General features: G+C 42.0%; 1 protein-coding gene across 2 annotated transcripts in view; it reads left to right on the top strand.

The window, feature by feature from the left end:
* Positions 1-20994, top strand: part of LOC109043333 (uncharacterized) — a 682950-nt gene that overhangs the window by 178023 nt on the left and 483933 nt on the right. The window lies entirely within an intron of this gene.

Raw genomic sequence — 20994 nt, forward strand, 5'->3', positions numbered from 1 at the left:
AGCAGGTGAGATTGTATCGATATCGATTGGTTCAAAACATAAACATAGCCTCCAAAGTCAATTTAGAAATCGGAGGGAACAGATCTTTTGTAACAGATGTTTAATTCTTTTGAAGACCAAATGCCAATGCAAAGTGAAATTTTTAGGAATTTTCTCATTTTCAGATTTTCCAACTTAAATCGTAACGGATTAGTTTGAGGTTATGCTCTATTGTTTTGAACCAAACGATACATCGAACCACTATCGAATACGGTCTATTGTAACAGGGTGTTTACCGTACAGAAAAAGTACGGATACATCGAAAATGCACGGATTTTGGACGGTCAATGCGGAAGGACGGAAAATGTACGGATATTCGAGTTAATTGTGACAAACCCTCGAAAGTAGCCTTGTGCTGCGTCCAATCTAGCTCCTGTCTTACTCATTGCGAAGAAGTAAAGAAAAACACATCAGCAAAATAAAACAGTTAAAATTCGGCCGCTAATTAATTTTTTTATAGCCCTCCCGCACTGTCTGCAAACATCTCTAATCGTCCGAATTTCCCATCAGCGCAACCCGCGGCAGGCTATATCAACCCGTGGGAAGACCCCCTCGTGAACCTTGCGGAACAATTGTTCCGTCGCACGGTGGATCGCATCAGTGGAGGAAATCGAACATTAAATGAACATTTTAAAAGCTCATATCTTTGTTAATACAGGAATAGAGGTTGGTTTTCTTGTTAAATTATCTGCAAGAAGTGTCCATTAAAGTTTAAAATGTGGCGAAATATACATCGGAATGGAGAATTTGCAAGGGTCTGAAATTTGATGAATTTCCTGTTTAAGTGGAATCCTCTGAGTGAACTGAACACGAAGATACCCTTGATTCATAAATTTGACATTTATTAGAGGAGATATGACAAAATAACCGATTCTGCTAAAATACATGTGTTTAAATGGGAAATGCCGCCAGATGACGTCACAAGGCGGCACATTTTCTCACTTTTAAATCAATTTTTCTCCAATTTCCCATGTCAGAAAAAAATTATGAAAAATATTGCGAACTCAGCTCATTAGGCACTTTCAGATGAAGCAATAAAAAAATCGCGTGCAAATTCTCCATTTGGAATTTGATTAAAAAGCGTAGTGTCCAATTTTTCTTTGCGGTGCACTCCACTGTGCGTGGGAATTAAAGCGGGCTAATGCGGAGGAAGAAGAGCGCCCTTGACTCTTAATCACCGGTTTAGAGGCCCGGGCTTTGCGGCGTCGGGGCCCGGATCCGCATTGCAGCCCGGCAACGGGCGCGGCCTCCGAACGAAACGTAAATTATGATAATTAAATTTTAATCCGAACTGTTACGGCGGGATTAATCGTCGGCGCCTCGCGAAAAGATTGTCGGGGGTGTCTTAGCATCCCCCTCGAGATGGGGGCGGGGGTGCGGCGAAACGGGGACTCAGCATGGCGTGCTTCCACGAGGCAGGAAGCGATTCGGTTTTTCCGACCGAGAGCCGTTATGGGAAGGTATTTTTCTAATGCTCCTGTTTTCTTTTTGATTGGTCGGTAGCTTTGTGCCCTTTCATTGGCCGACTGAATTTTTTTTAATTTCAAATTCAAACCTACGTTTTAAGAGGTAATTTCATCATGCAGGATTGAAAATGTAAAATAATACAATTAATTAAATAATTATGTATATATGGTCTATAAAAAACTTTAACTCTATCAATAAAATCAATAATTGCAAAAAACATAGCTGTGACCGTAAAGGGAATGGAAAAAGGAATAATATTAAGAAAAATAAAAACTACAAAATAATGAAGATGACAACTGTAATTTTAGCTCAGATTTTTTCAAACGGAATTTGTTCATTTGGAGTCTCGCTTTGAGGAGGTGTTTTTATATTGAGTTTTCTTTTTAGTGGATGATATTTATTTATGTTTTTATTTATTTATTCATTTTCTCCCTTTTTCCAACATGAAAAATTAAAGACTATTACCTAATATTAGAAGTGAGAAAATGTGCTCCCTTATGACATCCTTGAGTGGCATTTTCCATCAAAACGCGTATATCACACCATAAATCATCCTGCCACAACTCCTTCAATGATCATTCAATTGAAAAAACTGAAAATAATATCGTCCTCAGTTCACCTAGTAGTTTTCATTCATAAGTGAAATTCATCAAATTGTATACTCCTTCCAAGTTGCCATTGCGGTCACGACCTCTTTCCAGCTAGCTTCTCATTTCCCCAGTGCTTCTCAATGCCACGTATCAAGCGATATCCCACCGTAAAACCTAATTTTAGAATCTGCTAAAGGATCACAATGTAATGGAAAACCTTTAAAAACTCTTAAAAATGCATGTCAGAGAATTTAAATTAAACGCCTGGAACCCTTAGGCATACGCAGAAAAAAGCCCTTCGGCCGATCCGCGTCTTCACAATACTGCTGTGCTACGGAAAAAACGCCGTAAAAGCCTTCAGACGTTGACGTATTTCTCTTGATAAAACGCAAATTTACCGGAAATATTCTGAATATATTTCTCCCAAATTTTTTCTCTATTTTGTTCGTAATTTGATCTCCAATACCTGAAAATTCCAAAGAAAAATGCGCATAATTTTCTCCGGCAAATACATAATTTGTCGGGTGTAATTGGCAACATTTGAATGGTCTTACGGTGTTCTTCTTTCGTACGGCAGGATGATTGACGTGAAGGCGTAACTCGTTGTCGTCGTGAGCCCTGGATTGCATGGTATCAAACGGACGCTAGAGCTCTTTTGAAAATGCAGTTACTCCTTTTCGTTACGACGGATTCTGAGACAGCTCGGAAGCACGACCAGCGGTTTAATTAAAGAACGAGCCTCACGCCTCATCGTGTGTGTGACTGTGTGAGTGTGCCGAGGCACCCCGACCCTCCCCCCTCCAACCACCCCACCCGGGTCATAAATTAGACTTGTCAAGCTTGCGAGCTTTCACGCTTCTTCCGACAATTTAATAGGAATGCTCACCTGAGATTTTTCGGTTTTTCTCGCCCCCCTCCCTCCTCCCCCGATATGTTTTTAATCTTTACACCGTGAAAAGTCAACTAGCTAATCTCTCCGGCCCGCGTTTCCACGTTGTGCGGCCACCAATAAGTCCTCGTGTCGAGAAACCACAGGAGCAGTCTGGAGTGTCTGAAAGTGTTAGTTTTTCTTTGGAAATAAATAATGTCCTGCGTCGGCCGTGTTGAGCAGAGATTGAATTGAACGATTCCTCTAACGAAATTTTCACCCGTGCCGTAGTATCCTTGTTGAAGCGGAAAGCTTGAAAAAAAAACACATTGGATAGTCCAGACTCTTAAAAACATCGAAAAGAAAAAATACTCTTGATTCAATCAGATTTAAGCGTAAATCAAGAACTAAGCCTCTTAATTTAAGCGGATTTCCTTTGATTTAAGCTTAAATCCGATTGAATCAAGAGTCCTTTTTCTTGTCAATGTTTTCAAGAGTCTGGACTCTAGATCCAATGTGTTTTTTTTCCAGTGCAGACCCGCTGATAGAGCATTGCTGTGAACCGATCAGAAAACCCATGATTCGATCGACGAACCCGGAAGACGATCGAATTTCTGCTTGTCGATCAAATCGGTGTCAATAGAGTCGCTGTCGATCGATTTATACCGCACTGTCGATCGAAACGATACCCACCTTCAATATGCGCTCGTGCATTAGCATGGAATCCAGCTTAACATACTTGTAGAAGCTGTCAAAAACCTCTACATTATTACCCAATTTAATAAAGATTTCGAAGGGGAAAGAGTGTAAGTGAAGAAATTATGACTCCATTCACAAAAAATCATCCACGGCACGTGGCTCAGCGACTCGAGAAAATCGTCAAGTGGTGTCGCTGGAACCAACTTCTGCTCCTGTTTTCGAGGTGCCAATCGAAACCTTCAGCTACCGAAAACGCCTACGTGCCAAACCCTCGAGATCCACAGTTCCCTTCGTTCATTCTTCCTTTAAGGCTCGCGACGCTGCGGCACTTGGGTCCTTTCAGAAACAAGCATCTCAATCCTTACGCGCACAGCACAACTGGAGTTCCTGCGACCTGGGGTTACGAGGAGTTCTCAAGGCGGAGTCACACTTACGATAATTACAACCGGAGCGCATGGAGACGAAACTCAAGCGCGGTAGCAGCCACACGAGCCCTCGAGGGAGGGGGGGGGGGTAGAGGTCGGCAGCTAATGAGTGACCGTGTTTCACCACTTTAAAAATATGTTAACAGCTCCGATACAGCCCCCGGGAGCAGCGACGAAAAAAGGGCGCTCGGCGCCACCGCACACGGGGACGCCTGCTCACCCGCTTTGGTCGAATTTTAATGGTGTAGGGTGTCTAATCTGCCGTGCTGAGGAAAAAAGCCGTATGAACATTCGAGAGTTCCCAGATTGCCCTTGATAAATATGTATTTTTGACAAAATTCATGCATATTTACTCTCGAAATTTTCATATATTTTAGATTAGATTACGTATAAAAATGTCTAAAAATTTTGAAAAATAATATTCTCAATTTCCCCAGTAAATTCGGTTTTTATCGAAGGAAATTTGGCAACTTCTGAAGGCTCCTACGGCGTTTTTCCTTAGCGCGACAGTACTAGTCCGGAATTTCTGGGAACAGCACTGATTTTTTAGGGGCGGTCCGGATGTACTGAACAAGTGCGGAAATTCCGCAAGAAGGTCCGGAATTTGTTCGTACTGACCACGCGTGTTTTTTAGTGAAACCTAGAAAGTAAACAAGCCCCTACTCGTTGGTTCTTAGAGTATTATTTCCCTGCAAGTAGATCGCGATTGTAAAGTCAGTTAACCCTCAAGTCACCAGTAAGATTTCGTGTAAAAAAAAAAAAGAATCAACTGGAAGAACTCTGGAGATCCTCATGGTTGTTTTGAAGAAAATCCCTGGAAAACTTTTGTTTCTCGTCAGGAAAAGAGCTCCTGAAAATCGGGGAATAAATCAGGGAATAAGCATGGTCAAGAATATTAGACAACACGACAGGAAGGAAAAAGGAGAGATCATATTTGTTTGAATTTATGAGACTTGTTAAAATATCTCCAAATTGCCAGTACATATAGCTTATAAAGTGGGCAAAGTTTCCTGCCATTTAGTTCCAATGGGCAAATGAGGTGAGAGATCGACTATCTAACAACAATTCACGATAATTGGTCCATCATTTCCCTTCTTATAGTCTATAGGAACTACCCGTTTCATTAGTCCATCATGTTCATCCTTAGTCTACAGGAAATATCCGTTTCATACTAGGAATAGTTGAACTTCATTTTCCATGTGTCTTCTGTGTCTACCACTTTTTCTATCAATTCCAATAATCAGCTTGGAGCGATGCAAGTTGGGGCAATCGCTTAGCCCTTGGAAACCTCCAGTTCGGCTAGTTCACCTATTTCAACGTACTCACGGAAAAAAAAAAATCACAATCCTAACTATACTCCTAGCTGATTTTGGCGCCAGCTATTAGAGTAATAGCACGAGCCAGAGGTATGGTTAAGTCAATTGAAAGTTTGATTGGATCAACTTTACCTCTAGCTGGTGCCCTCACGCCTCACAGTCAGCGTAAGTGTGGTTGGATTAACTATACAGCTGACTGGTGCCTTTGAGTACACCTCTAGCTAGTACAACTACTCTTATGCCTGGCGCCAAAATCAGCTGGAAGTATAGTTGAGATGGTGATACTGGTTTTCTCAGTGCAGGATCAGTTTCCATCAGTGTGTCTCCTTTGTCTACCGTTTTGTCCCTCAATTCCAATAATCAGCTTGCAGTGATGCAAGTAGGGGCAATGGCTGAACCCTTGAAGCCTCTGGTTGGAACGTGGAGGAGAGCCTACCCGAATACACCGGAGTGTTCCGTGTTTGGTCCGGAACTCGGGGGCCCCGATTCACTGTGCCAGGACGTGCGTGGCGTCGTCCGGGTACAAGTCGCATCGACGGATCGAACGACTTTCCAGTGACGGCAGGGGGCGCCCAATGGGGGGGGGGGGGTGTCGCGGCGAAGAGAGTTATGGGCCCGGCAAGTCGCAAGTTTCCAAGAGCACATGGCCCCCTGACCAGATGCCGCGACCCGAAATTATTTTAATTAAACTCGGGGACTGGCGGTGGTGGCGCGGCGCGGCCCGCGGCGTCGGCGGGGGCGTGTAAACGCTCGTTCACGACACTTACGGGACATGATCGACGAACTAAGACGACCCCCCTCCCCCCACCCGTCTTAGGGTCTCGCCGTAGCCCCCCTTCCCTCCCCCGCCCCCCGGCTTCTAGAAATGGATTTGGAATCCGAGGTGATTCCACCAAGTGAGTTGTGGAAGGGAGGCGAGAATATTCTCTTTCTTTCCGGGTCGTGGAGTCGAAGGTGTGCTTCCGTCGTGAAAAACCAGAAAGAAGGAAACCGTGACCTATTTCCGGCCCGAAAGGAGCTCTGGTATTATTAAGGAAAAAAGCGGAGGCTTTCTCTACACTGGGAGAAGAAAGTGGCTTGAATTTACAGTTCAAGAATATTATCGCCAAGATCAAGCGGGCTTCTTCTCCTGATAAACGACTTTTCTCGTGATGCAATAATCTTTTCTCCTTTACGCAAGACAAACTCTTTCTTATTTGCTAACTCAAGTATTTTTTTCGAGTGTACAATTGTACATCTCTATTACGCTGTCATAGGTGGTGGAAATAATTCATTTCATGTACAACATGGAAACATATCTCTCCTTCATAGAATAAGATTTGAGCATTGCTCGACCACATTTTTCTATGATTCATATTCTTAAATGATTTTAGTTCCTTTCTTAAGTAATTGTATTAATTTTTGCTTCCTCTTTTGTTGCAGGTAAATACAATGGAATTTGTCTTTCATTATTCAAGTAAATCTCCCTGAATGCGTCGCTCCCAAGGTATGTTTTTATATTTGGAATGAAATCCATGGATCAGTCACATCTTAAGTTAACCAGACTTAAAAAATGAGAGAGAGGGACAGGGAAGAAGGAGAGACCGATTGAACTGACTGAAATCGATTCAACCGACCACTTAGTTTAAAAAAAAACCAGTGTCGATTCGATAGACACAAATTGAGCGAAAAATAAAACGCAAACCGATCGGCATGATTAGATCGACAACCGGTAATCGATTGACAAACCCTTGAATCGATCGAATTCGGTCGATAGGATCGATGTCGAGCGAATCACGGCAATCGATGCACGTTTTAATTTTTCGCTCGATTCATGTCGATCGAATAGACACCGGTTTTTCAACAATTTGTCGATCGATTCACGTTTCTAATTTTCGTTCGATTCATGTCGATTGAATGGATATAGCTTTTCAATAATTGGTCGATCGATTCACGTTTTAATTTTTCGCTCGATTCATGTCGATTGAATGGACACCGGTCTGTCAATAATTTGTCAATCGATTCACGTTTCTAATTTTTGCTCATTTCATGTTGATTGAATGTATATCGGTTTTTCAATAATTTGTCGATCGATTCACGTTTCTATTATTTTCGCCCGATTAATGTCGATTGAATTAACTGGACACCGCTTTTTCAATAATTTGTCGATCTGTTCACGTCGATCGATTCACGTTTCTATTTTTGGCTCACTTCATGTCGATCGAAAGTATACCCTCCTTTGAGGACGACCCTGAGTGTTTGACGGTGGCGTGGGATTGATTTTGCAACAGGGTGAGGGCTGAGGGATCCGCGAAAGTTAGACTCGGGCAGGCTCGATTGACTCGGGAGCCGGTCGGTAGCCCCGGGTCCCAGGGCCGGAGCCGGCTTTGACGGGAGTCACGCCCGGTTTCGGTCGAGTAAGCAGCGCAATGACTGATTACCAGGCGCCTTTGCCTTCGCCCCGAAACCGCGGGCGCGGCCTCTTGAGCTTTTCGCGGGCGACGCGCACCGAGCGAGCCGGCTGATTTAGTATTCCGTCGCCGTCAGCCTCGTTGCCGCCAACGACGCCCGAAAACTCGAGCTTTTCCGCCGCGGAACCAAGTCGAAATGCGAGCCAAAGGCCCCTACTCAAACGCACAGTAAGAAAATAGTGTCTTCGCCATATGACTCGCACCCCTTCAATTTTGAGGTTTAGTCCAAAGATCTTTTAGGAATTTAAATTGGTGACCCAGGCGGTGCTTTTGTGCCAACTTTCAAATAATTAAAGGAATTTTTGAGCGTTCATAAAGTTAGTGGTGTAGACGGCAGTCAACCGTACTAGATTTCGAAAGTTTCAAGATAACATTTTTGGCAATTTCTGCCATTTTGGATTTTTGAATTTTAAAAATTTGAGTTGAGATTCAAGTTCCTCGTTAAAAAATACCCCCTGACACTATGACGGTAACAGTCAAGTTCCATACGTCAGTGCGCCTTCAATTACATTTGATACCGTGCAATACTTTCGTGGTGAAATAGTTGCATTGGTGCCTACAAACCTAACAGGGATACTGCGTGCATTGCGCAATAAGTGAAGTATCCCTGTTAGGTTTGTAGGTGCCAATGCAACTATTCCACCACGAAAGTATTGCACAGTATCCAATGTAATTGAAGGCGCATTAACGTATGAAAATTGACTATTACCGTCAACCACTGTTTGCCAAGTGGTAACTTCACGCCGAGTAAAACATTTTACAGGGTCCAAATTTTCAAAAAAGATACTCATGGTATAATCACCGTGTTTTAGCGCACTTTTTCGATGGCTCCTGAGTTTTTTTTAGGTCTAGAGAGATGATATTGAAATAAGTCGGAATTCACGATTTTGCTCAGAAAAATGGCAACGTCGCAGCGTGTCAAAATTATCAGAATGGGAGCATTGGGAGCATCTTAGCTACTAATTTCACACTCTGATTACAATTTAGGCATCTGGTAACGTTAATTTATCGAGAGGGAAAAATCATCAAAAACAGTCAAAAATTCACTATTTTTATGCGTGAAAATGACAACCGCGCGTCGGGTCAAAATCATGAAGGGGGTCCAAAACTTCACTAGGTTGTAGTTTATGAACTAATTTTGCCCTCTGTTTAATTTGCAGACCCCTCCGACTTTATTTTTTGGGAGCGAAAAATTACTGAAAAACAGTAAAAATTCGCTATTTTTGCGGGGATAAATGGCAACTGCGCGTCGGGTTAATTTTGTCCGATTGACCCCAAATTTCATTTTCCGTGTTTTTGAACATGATGTAACCGATTTGGGGGTTACGGCTATAAATTTCCGAAATTAATTTTTTGTGGGCCACCCTAATGTCACAGGTTGAAAATTGGGTTTGAGATTTTGGTCTTATCCGAAGTCGAAAGGATACCGGCAAAGAGAAATGAATGTGATTTGAAGAATGGAGCTCTCGCATGCGTATAAGGGATTTGCGATTTAAGCACCTACCCTAAACTCACGTAACATTTTGCGAGAAACACGATGGTGCCACTGTTTTTCTCTGGAACCAGCCCCAAAGCTCAAAAAAGCTCTCAAAGTCAAGGTGGTAATGGAGGGGATATCCCACGCTACCCTGAGAGTCCACCTCTAGTATCAAGACAAAATGTCTATGCAAACACAGCAAATACATTGACAGGGTTGCCACTTTATTTAGGGAATCGGAAACAGATACACGGCGACCATGTCATTGTATTCGCTCCCAATCTTTGCATAGAGAGGTTGTTTTGAAATAGCGGTGGACACACGAGGTAGCGTGGGATATCTCCTCCATTACGACCTCAACTTTGAGAGCTTTTTGTGAGCTTTGGAGTTGATTTCAGAGGAAACCAGCGGCGACGCGGCATTATCGTACTACCAGTGAAATTTTACCTAAGAATCAGTACTTAAATGGCAAATCCCTCACTCATGCAAGAGCTCCATTCCGGAAGAAGGTCCGGAATTTTTTCTTTCATACTACACGTGGTTTTTAATAAAGCCTGAAAAATATGCAATCCCCAGGAAGTTGATTCTTAGAATAGCAGGGCCGTTTTAAGGGAGTGGCCACATGGGCCGCGGCCCATGGCGGCAAATCTAGGGGGCGGGAAATTTTGCAATTTTTTTAAATGTAGATATAAAAAAATCGGATTTAGAAAAAAATTACAAACGAGAAAAGCCGATAAAATCTCTTATTTCCTGAGAATAGAGTAATTTCTAATTTTGTCCTCTTTCAGTGATACAAGAGACAGCACCTTAAATCAGTCGAGTTAAGAGAGAGACCAAACGCGCAATTTGGCTTGGAACGGCGCGACTGAGAGAGAAATGATGACGAGGACTTGAGATGAAAAAGAGAAGCCCTCGGCTCGGCGGTCGGCATGTAACACATATTAGCGCCTACAAGACTACACGAATACTTCACGCATTGCACCAAATATAGTGCGGTCAGCGTGAAACGCATAACGCCTACAAGACTATGCGTGAATACTTCACGCATTGCGTCAAACACAGTGCGTTCAGCAGCGGTCGGCGTGAAACTCAGAGCGCCTACAAAACTGTTGGAATACTTCACGCATTGCGACACGGTGCAGTCTGCGCGGCGCGGCAGCGGAAGTTAAAATCATTACGCCATATTTATGTTTGTTCTTTCATAATTTTTTCGTTCATTTCTTATGAATAGAAGACCTTGTTCACACAGAGGTAGGTTTACGAAACTTAACTTTTGCGCAAAGTTCGGTAAATTTTTGCTAGTAATGTGGACTCGGCTTTCCCAAAAAATGTGTCCAACACGAGTAAACGCGTCTCATGCACCCCACCCCCGCTGGCACGTTCACTTGATGGCTCTATTGATGTTTCAAAACGAATGAGAAGGGGCGGCAAAATACAGGCGACCCATGGGCAGCAAGTAGGTAAATCCGGCCATGTAGAATAGTATTGTCGGTAAGATCTCGATTGTACAATCAGTTAATCTTTCAGCTACCAATGAAATTTAGTGGATCTGTCCATAGAAATCTAAATCATGTTGGAAGTGCTAAATTTTTCCACTAATGAAAAAGAAAAAAAGGGAAGATGGTGTAAGTAAGGATGCAAACGGAAACTTTCCGGAGAAAAACGAAAAGGATAAGTATAGAAAAACATACAGAAGATAGGAGAAATACGAAAAAAAGTTTACGAATTTTTCAAATTGAGTCCCCTGTCGTGGACTTCCATCTTTACCTGTTTTCCCACGGTTGTTGAGGGACCCATCCTGACCCAAATCCAATATCGCGTCGAGAATTTTACCCCACTCTACCATCGACTTTTCATGTTCGATGTTGCAAGGGCAAACAACACAATCACCTAATGGCGGAGGGGAAAAAACACTTTTCATCATGGGATCACCAGGCGAAGCAGGCGAATTTCCGAAGCCAACGTAGCAACCCTGTCGCGGCCGGAACCGGACGGATGACAGATTAATGCCAGTCATCGCTTTGACAGCCCTGGCCCCTCCCCCACCCACAACCCCTCGATGGACCTGTGGCCAGGCCCGACAAGATCCTCCCAGCCGAGACGGATTGATCTGCCGAATGTTTTCCACCCCCGCCACCCCTCCTCCCATGCCGCCAAATCGCGCCCATTTCCACCTCCCGTCGGAAAATTTCAAACTTCGGTACAATCTGCGTCCAAAAATCCCGCTTTTTCCCGATCAACACGGAACCTAGCCTTTGCAATGACGACCTTCCAAGAGGAATTCTCTGAAAATCTTGAGAAAACTGCTGAAATTGAGGCATTTTTTCGGTTTAAGGGCGTATGAGCTTTGCAATGCTGCGGAGATAGTGCAATTTTATACAGCATTTGCGGGAGATGAAGTTCGTTAACCGCCGACTTACTTTCTTATACCTCTCTTCGCATTTCTATCAATCAGCGGTGAAAAACTGCACTTATTTTGAGTTTTTTTACACTTTCCTTAAATTTAACTTTAAGAATGCCAAAATAGGTTCCCTCAAGCGTATACTTTTTGCATTTTGTTGGTTAGTTTTTATTTGAGTTATGTTGACGAAATCATAGAGTTGAACATTCGACGGTAAAACTCCCAGACCATGTATCTCGTTTGCGGTGTCTCAAAATCTCGTTTGAGCTGTCTCTCTCGCACTTATACAGGTATCCCAAAAGAGAAATTGGGATCAAGTTATAGCTTTTATTATTAAACTTTCAAAGTTCGCGTTTGTTTCTAAGGATTCCAGACGTATGCTGCTAGAATTTAAGAGTCTTAGAATTTAAAATATCAGTTGTGATATTTAAAAAATCACTGATTTCGGAGTCGGATTTTAACAGCGCGGACGTGGTGGATTTTTTCGGAACTTCAGCTGAAGATTCACCTTAATTGACTTTTAAAGTTATGGTTACATGTTGAACATCGATATAATCTCACTTATTTGATGTATCGAATACGATCTACAGGAGTTTGACCTGTGCTTTCTGCGAAATTTGGCAGGGTGGTTCTCGAGGTGGGCGGAATCATTTTTCACCGCCACTTGACCACTAAGTATGGATGCTGCGGTGAGGCTGACTTGATGGTCCATGGTCGGCCGGGGGTGGCTGAGGGATGAGGCGAGGGTGCCGCATCTTGGGGGCTGCGGCATCGGCCAAAATGAATCAATCAAAGCTCTAAAGAAGTCCAGCGTCCGGTCCCATCCGACCTGAGAGGTGGTGGATCGGTTCATTCTGAAGTGTCTGAAATGCGCTCAAGGATTCGGAAATTTATTTGCATTTTCCAATGGAAGTTTATTTCGTAAAGAGGTCGTTCCATCTACCCTTGGGACTTGGCCTCGATTGAAATACTATCATATTTTCAGGTATTGAAGGGCATGGTCTGTGAAAAAACCCAAAAATGTTCAAATATTTATCTGGTCTCACTTTTAGAGGGACGGGGCGAGGGGATCATATGGGAAGCAGTTTTTATCCATAACTTTTAAACGGATTAATGTATCGAGCTAGATTTCTTTTTACATTAAGGGTTGTTGTAAGAGATATATTTAGTCATATGACCTGTTGCAGTTGAGTTCAGTATCTGAAAATGTCAAAGAAAAATATTAGTCCATTCATTTTTTCTACAATGAATGTTTTATAGGGGAAAATTAGGGAATATTCGGATACTCATACTGCGTGTTTCCCTATAGCACGGCGGAGCTGAGTATATTTCAGGATATTTTGAATCGACTTTACTGCATTACTGAAGGGTTTGCTTGCATAATTAAAGTAATGGATGTTTGTTCCGAAAAAATTTTACTTTTAAGACAAATCCTACGGACAACAAGATAGCACCATCATTCAGAACTGCCTCTCTAATAAAAAAAAAAAACTCCACGTGTTCGTCTTGAACCCTGAGCCATTCAACTTTTGGAAATCGTCCAGCCATGTAAATGCGCTTTGAGAAAAAGATAAAGAATCCGTCATCGGAGCTGATTAAAATGCGTTTATTGGTGATCTTCATCGGAGAGCGGGTAATACTCCGAAGAAGCCCACAAATCACGAACGAGCACACGATGTTGCTGCTCAAGAGAGTTCATTATTAAATTTTTATTCTTGGAAGTTACGAACACACGTGAAATGAAAGTATTGGCGCTATCAAATGATTTCTTCACACAATAAAAATAATCAATACTAATTTAGAAAAAAAAAAAAATAAAAAAATAAAAAAATAAAAAAAAATAATAGATTAGTTATTAGGCCAACTCAACGTTGTCAATTCAAGAAAAGGGGCAATCATATTGTTAGGTTTGTCAATAATTGAATCTTCCCTCCGCACACTGGGAGGAGTGTTATTGTACGCTAAGAAGTAATCGATAGCAGGTGATGTAGCCTCCTCGAAAAAAATCGATTGTTGTATATTGTATATCTATTTTTATGAACGAAACGCGGTGTTACAGTGTTGCAAAAACGCGATGACGTACCAAAATTACTTAACGCTTTTTGGAGGGTGGGGGGGGGGGGGTTGAGGAGCCAATTTTTTACGTGTTAACGGATAGGGATCTACGTCACCAAAGCGTTTCAAGGGGGAAGGGGTAAAAATGCCGAAAAAGTGCATTACGTAAATATGGACCGGCATAGTTATACTGCCTTGCTAAGGAAAACGCCATATGAACATTGGAGGGTTGTCAAATTTCCCCTGGTAAAATATGAAATTGTGGGGAAATGTATTTATACTTTTCCTTGAAATTTTCAAGCATAATAGATCAAAATTATCATTAAAATTGGATGGAAAATATTCAAAAATTTTCCGGTTAAGTCGGTTTTTATTGAAGGGAATTTGGCAATGTCTGAAGGCTCATGCTACGTTCTTCCTTAGCACGGCAGTATAGGTATAGGTAATCGTCACTGCAGCGGAGAGGTGAGGACCTGTCACGACATCATCGAATCGCATATCACGGCTGCGCTAAACTGTTATGTAAACGCTGAGCTTTGATTTTCCTCCCTCTCGCGAGCATCTCAGCGCCTCTCTATGTGCTCAACGCGAGGTACATTGATTTATCGGCTTGTTGTGAAGGGAGCCCGTATTTGCCCTGACGAAGCAACAATGATGAATGAGTCGGAAAAAATGAAGCATTTTCGAAAGGATTCGCAAATTGGTGGCTCCGTTCCAGCTTCCCGATCAGAGGTGGATCCAGCAATATGGCAACACCGGATTTCCTCTTTTCAAACCTATGGTAAATAATCGATTCTTGTCGGAGAACCTGGCCTCACCAAGAATCGATATATTTCCATTGGTTTAAATGGTGAAAAACATTGTTCCCAATTTGCTGGATCTGCCAAAATTACCTCGGAAACAGCGGGGTTTGGGTTGAACACCAAATTTCGCATTTTAGGTAACCAAGATTTTTATTAGTCCTGTCAATTTATTCATTTTTCTTAAAGGCTTTGGTTATTCAAACCAAAGTCTGTCTCAATGAGTGAAATTTTTTATTACCTGCTTCGGAAACTTTGGTATGTGAGGCGTGAATGATCGATTATCGATATTTCCCCTTCTAAAGCTCTGGCAAAGAATCGATTACTAAGGTGTTCGTAGCGGAAAGGTTGTTTATCGATCCTTTTCCATGGGTTTAAATGACGGATCAATCGATTAATCGCAAATCACGCCACAACTTTCGATTAAATACCGAGAAGAAAATCTAGGCTCATATGGAACGCTATCATTCCAGGTGACTGAGGTTTTCAATCACGGGAACCGAACCTCACCCAAGAACCGAAGTTTTCGTAAGACACTTAATGTTAGTCTCGTATGCTCAACGAAAGACTTCAGTTGTATATGAGGTGTTTAGTGTCCGTGATCAAATTATGTTTCTCCGTGTGTATGAATCGAAACTCGGTCCTTATGACAGGGTTGCCACAGTCAGGGATAACCGGGAATTGTGAAGGAAAATGAAAATGTCAGGGTAAAATTTTCAAGTCATCTTAATTTGCTTTCTAGTATGGATTTGACGTTACAAGAGACAAATTTCTCCTGAAAACTATTTCTAATTACGTCTTTGCAACCATCTAGCATATCTTCAATAGTCGGAGAATTTCACCAAAATATGTCAGGGAAATCAGGGAATTGTCAGGGAAATTCATTTTCCAAATTCTGTGGCAACCCTGTATAACCGATTTTTTCTCCGTGTACTTATCAATCACCAGAAAAACGCCTTACTATCCGAAAGGCAAGGACCTAACAGTCGAAACGGCAGGATAGAACGGGTTGCGATGGAAATTTAAGTCCCAGCCCGATAGAGTAGGCGTTCGAAATGATCTTTCACTCCACCCACACACACACACTCACAGCACACAGCCGAGGCGTCCGCCTTTTTCCGAGAGAGCACTTCCTTGTTCTTTTGACTTTTGAACAGTGCCAAAACTACTTGTCCTTTTCCCGGGAAAATACTCCCCGTTGAAAGTCTTAAGTCACCGGGGAAAGGACTAAACGAAAAAGCTGGAGTAACTCGATTTCTGCGCCCCGTAACTCGCCTTGCAACTTGAGAGCCGGCGCAGGGACAGATCACGGGGAAAATTGCCAGATTGTGCCAAAAATCAGCTTTTTCTTCCGTTTAAACCCATGACAAATATCCGTCTTTGATCGCTTAACTTGGCAACCTAAACAGAAAATAAAAGGACTTGGAAACTCAGTCAAAACTCTCAACTTCCTTTCTGCTGGTGACGCTCAAACGAAGCGAGAGGAATGAAATCCAGGAAACCAGTGTCGTGGCGTGCTTTGCGATGTATCGATTGATCAGCCATTTGAATCTATGAAAAAAGATCGATAAACAGGGTGTTCGCAACGAGCACCTTAAAATTCGATTCTTTTCCGTAGCTTCCAGTGGGGAATCGATAATCCATCATTCACGTACATGAAACCTTGCACCCCATATTACACTAGGAAAAGAAAACTGTGGTGGGTTCACAGGTTGAACGGATAGCACGTGCAGCCGTGTAAAAGGATTATTCCCATGATGAAATCTACGAGAAAATAAACTCTAAATTTAAAAAACACCAAGGGATTTTGAGGGAGTTCGATTCCTTTCGCGTCCGAAATTGTTGATGAATTGGCCAATTAAAAGATAGTATTTTTAAAAACATATAATGACCGTTTGATGAAATAGTCGACCAGAGAATAGTTTCTTAGAACTTGAAATTATTATAGAAATGTTCAGAACTGACCTGACCACAATGTTCAGAAATTACCAGGTTTGTCCGGGAAAGCCAGAAATCAACATATTTAACCAGATGTTACAAAGAATAACCATAAATCTCCCAGAATGACCATTAATCAACATAATTGACTAAATTCAACCAGAAATTTCCAAAATTAACCAGTGATTTTCAGAATAATGAAAAAGCACTGCGCGTCAAGCACTGGGAAAAAAACATATTGGATCTAAGGTCCAGACTCTTGAAAACATTGACAAGAAAAAGGACTCTTGATTCAATCAGATTTAAGCTTAAATCAAAAAGAAATCCGCTCAAATTAAGAGGCTTGGTTCTTGATTTAAGCTTAAATCTGATTGAATCAAGTTTATTTTTACTTGTCAATGTTTTTAAGAGTCTGGACTCTAGATCCAATGTGTTTCTTTCCAGTGAGTTTAAATCAAGTGCGTGTAAAATTTTTCAGAAGTCTTTGACAGGACCTTGATAACTCTTGATTTTACTTTTAAAACCTTAAAACGTCCTCAAAAACTCTTCGGTGAGTCCTCAATTTTTGTCTTGAAATGCCATGAACCCAACGGCCGCAGCAGCGCTCAAAGAGAATTCCCATTACTTTTCCTTACTCACAAACGGACTGCAAGTAGCAATAAGTAACTCATATTCCTGGCTCATTTCAGGAACAACGCATGTGCCGTTTGCACCCCCGTGCAGATAGGTGGTTTTACAGATGCAATCCAAACGATCATCGATCACCCGACTAATAATTAGCATAGTCACAACTGGAAAAGTGGAAACTGCCGGGCCGTCTGTCAACCGCCACGCGACACAAGTCAAGACGCACGGAATGCATAAGACTCCAGGCGCTGCTCTGAGTCCTTCTGTCACGGAACTCGGAGTAATCTGCCGTGCTAAGGAAAAACGCCTCATGATCCTTCAGGCGTTGCCAAATCTCCTTCGATGAATTACGAATTCTCAGGGAAACTGATTTATATTTTCCTCTCAATATTTTAAACAATTTCATTCGCCAGGTAAGCTGCAGTATCTGAGAATTTCAAGGATGAAGATTCATAGATTTTCCAAAAATGGATATTTCATGGGGGAATTTTGGCAACATCCGGATGGACATACGGTGTTTTTCCTGTGCACGGCAGTAATCCTCATGGTGGCCTGTTAGCGCGGCCACGGAGCGGCTTCTCGAGATAGTATCAACCATCGCGACAACACCACATCGCAATAGAATTGAAAACTCAAACATGAGGTGCGCTGTTCCTCGATGTGACGTCACTGGGAGTCGCTTCGTTCTTACCGGGGCTTGGACCTATGTAGCAAACCTATAGATTCCCGGCGGGATTCGTTCTGTTAAGTCCTGCGACGTAGCAGCGCCGCTATCAAGTTTCGGATGTTGGGAAACTTTCGCAACATGCTCGCCCGACAAAGCTTGTCATAACGTTTCCGAGCTAAGTTTCGACGTGTTTCTGCGGGGGGCTCCGGGAGTTGGGGAAGTTGTTCTACTTGACCTTGAGGAGGCCCGGCTTAAAAGATTGTTTATGCTCCTTGTAAACAAGTCTCCGGATGGGGCAACTTTGCATTTTATGGTGGATCGCTTACCGGGAACTTTTGGAAAGTTTTCGATACCCGTGTCTCGGCGTTGGGAAAAAATCGAGAGAAGGGGAACTTTGACTTTTCGCGGATACCGAAGGTTTCGAATGACTGCATAGTGGAGATACATCGAGAGCTTTTCCTGCCTCAATGAGGCGACGATTATGCACTTTTTCAACGGGCCACCAGACAAGGTGTTAATTAAAGCACTACGAAACATAACTCCTTTTCAAAATGTCGTGAGAAAAACGAATCTTTACATTAGTTCAATATCAAAAAAAAAATGACGTCATTTGTATGATCCAACTTCCATTTGGACTGCATTTTGCAATTTGGAACTAGAAATCCTGGCTCTTCTGGAAAAACACTTATGTGCACAGGGAAACTAATGGACATACGTTGTTTTTAAACGGGGCTAGAATTGATAGGTCCAAATTGCAAAATGTAGTCCATTTGATCTGTGCTAAAAATGCCCGTCAACATCTCCTCCTGAAGTTTATTTTCGAGCTGTCGAACCAAGGAAAAACTTCGTATGAACTTCCAGTTGTTGTCACAATTCCTCCAATAAATGAAGAAAAAATTGTCAAAATGTGAATATTTTTCTTGAAATTTTCGGGAGGATTTTGTATATAATTTAATCTAAAATATCTGAAAATGCCAAGGAAAAATCTGCGTATATTTCCTCAGCAATAGATATTTTTATTGGGGGGATATTTGTTAACTTTTAAAGGCTCATACGGCGTTTTTCGTCAGCACGACAGAATTAAGAACTTTTGTTTCCGAATCATTCATAAAAGCTTGTATCTGCCGAAGGAAACCAATTACAGGTATGTTATTCCCAAAAGGAGCCAGATATATTTGTTCCTTGTTGCGAACTGTGGTCCAATTCCTTGAGGATATCTGGCAGCACAGCGGCTTTGCCTGGAAGCGCGGAGCCGTGATCCGGTTTATCCCGGCCGGGATCGGTCAATTGCATTTCCCGTTGAGCCCCAAACGAAATATTTTCCATAGTGACGTCACGCGGTGCATAGTGAATGCGTTTTGTTTATCGATGCATTATCGGCGCCCGAGCCCCGAGATCCCCGGATTAAAGGGTTGTTCCCGCGGTCGCGCCAGCTTCGCCTCCCATCCCGACTTTTCCGCCAGAATTTATCGCGTTTTTTCGATTTATCGCGCTTCAACCATGTTGCCGGATTTATGAAATATTCCCGAGATTTCGCATGCTCGTCATGCAGTATAAACCGTAAGAAAAAGTCGAAATTTTGTGTTATATACAGGGTTATTCAAAAGTCACGTACCACTGGCCATGCAAGGGGGGTTGCCAATGACATTTTTGAGTTGCCCCCTCCCTCCTCCCCCCGAGGAGATCAAAAAGTGGAAAGTACCCGGAAAAGTTTCCCTCTCGATATGAGGAAAAACGTCTTAAGCCGCAAGTCGATATCTTAATTAGAACTAAAGTTATGGCCAGTGGTGCGTGACTTTTGAATAACCCGGTAGGAAGTAGAACATGAATTTGACCGCGTTTAGTAGAAAGGAACCAAGCCACATCAGCTTTTGCCAAATTTGACTTAAAGTGGACCACGTTCAGCAGAAAGGAACCAAGCCACATCAGCTATTGTCAAATTTAACCAGGCTATTTAATTTTTTACCAGAGAACGTTTTTGCGGATTCCTTTGAAATTTTCAAGGCATTTGCTTCGTACTATGAGAATTCCCTGAAATTTCCTCAAAAATCTGCGCAACCGTTTTCATGTAAAAAATTAAATTGCCCATTAAAATTTGGCTGATGTGGTTCCTTGTCGGTTCCTTTCTGCTTAACGTGGTCCAAGTAACCTAACGAGCAGTGGACATTTTTTGACCAAGTCCTTTTGTTAAACCTGAACGAAATGAAAAGTAATTCTAAGTAACCATGAACACAGACATTTTTAAATACGCAGATTTTGGCTTTTGATTAATGATTTTTTTTTCTTGATGCAATCGCCTCTCCTTCCTAATTCAAGAGAAATTATTCTTGATCGGCTTATTCTAGACCATTTTTGCCTCTGAATTAATCCATTTTTTGTCCTGCCTACATCTTGATCACGCCACCAAAGGTGGTGGAAATGATGCATTCTACGAATCTACAGTATAAAAGCCTATGTTTCGTCCGTACAGCAACATTTTTGCATTACGGGATCATATTTATCGACATTGAAAATAATTTCAGCACCTTGTATTCATTGGTGGATCCAGCAAATGGAGAATTTGCACGCAATTTTTTTATTGCTTCATCTGAAAGTGCCTAATGAGCTGAGTTCGCAATATTTTTCATAATTTTTTTCTGACATGGGAAATTGGAGAAAAATTGATTTAAAAGTGAGAAAATGTGCCGCCTTGTGACGTCATCTGGCGGCATTTCCCATTTAAACACATGTATTTTAGCAGAATCGGTTATTTTTTGTCATATCTCCTCTAATAATTGCTCAATTTATGAATCAAGGGTATCTTCGTGTTCAGTTCATTCAGAGGATTCCACTTAAACAGGAAGTTCATCAAATTTCAGACCCTTGCAAATTCTCCATTGGCAACATTGTTTTTTCTCCATTTTAGCGTATGGTAATGTATCGATTATTCAACATAGGTTTAAATGAAGGATATCCGGTGTTGCCAAAGTTCTGTATCCGCCCCTGCTTGTATTAGGTAATGTAATTAATTTTTGTTTCCGCTTTTGTTTCAGGTATGTACACTGAAATGTGTCTTTCATTTTTCGAAAAAATCCTTCTGAATGCACCGCCCTGAAGGTAGGCTCTTTATGTTTGATATGGAATCCATGGGCATCCTGACCTTAAGTTACGAAATAAGCAAGTCACCAACCTAACC

The sequence above is a fragment of the Bemisia tabaci genome, chromosome 3, assembly GCF_918797505.1.
Source record: "Bemisia tabaci chromosome 3, PGI_BMITA_v3".
NCBI lineage: Eukaryota > Metazoa > Arthropoda > Insecta > Hemiptera > Aleyrodidae > Bemisia > Bemisia tabaci.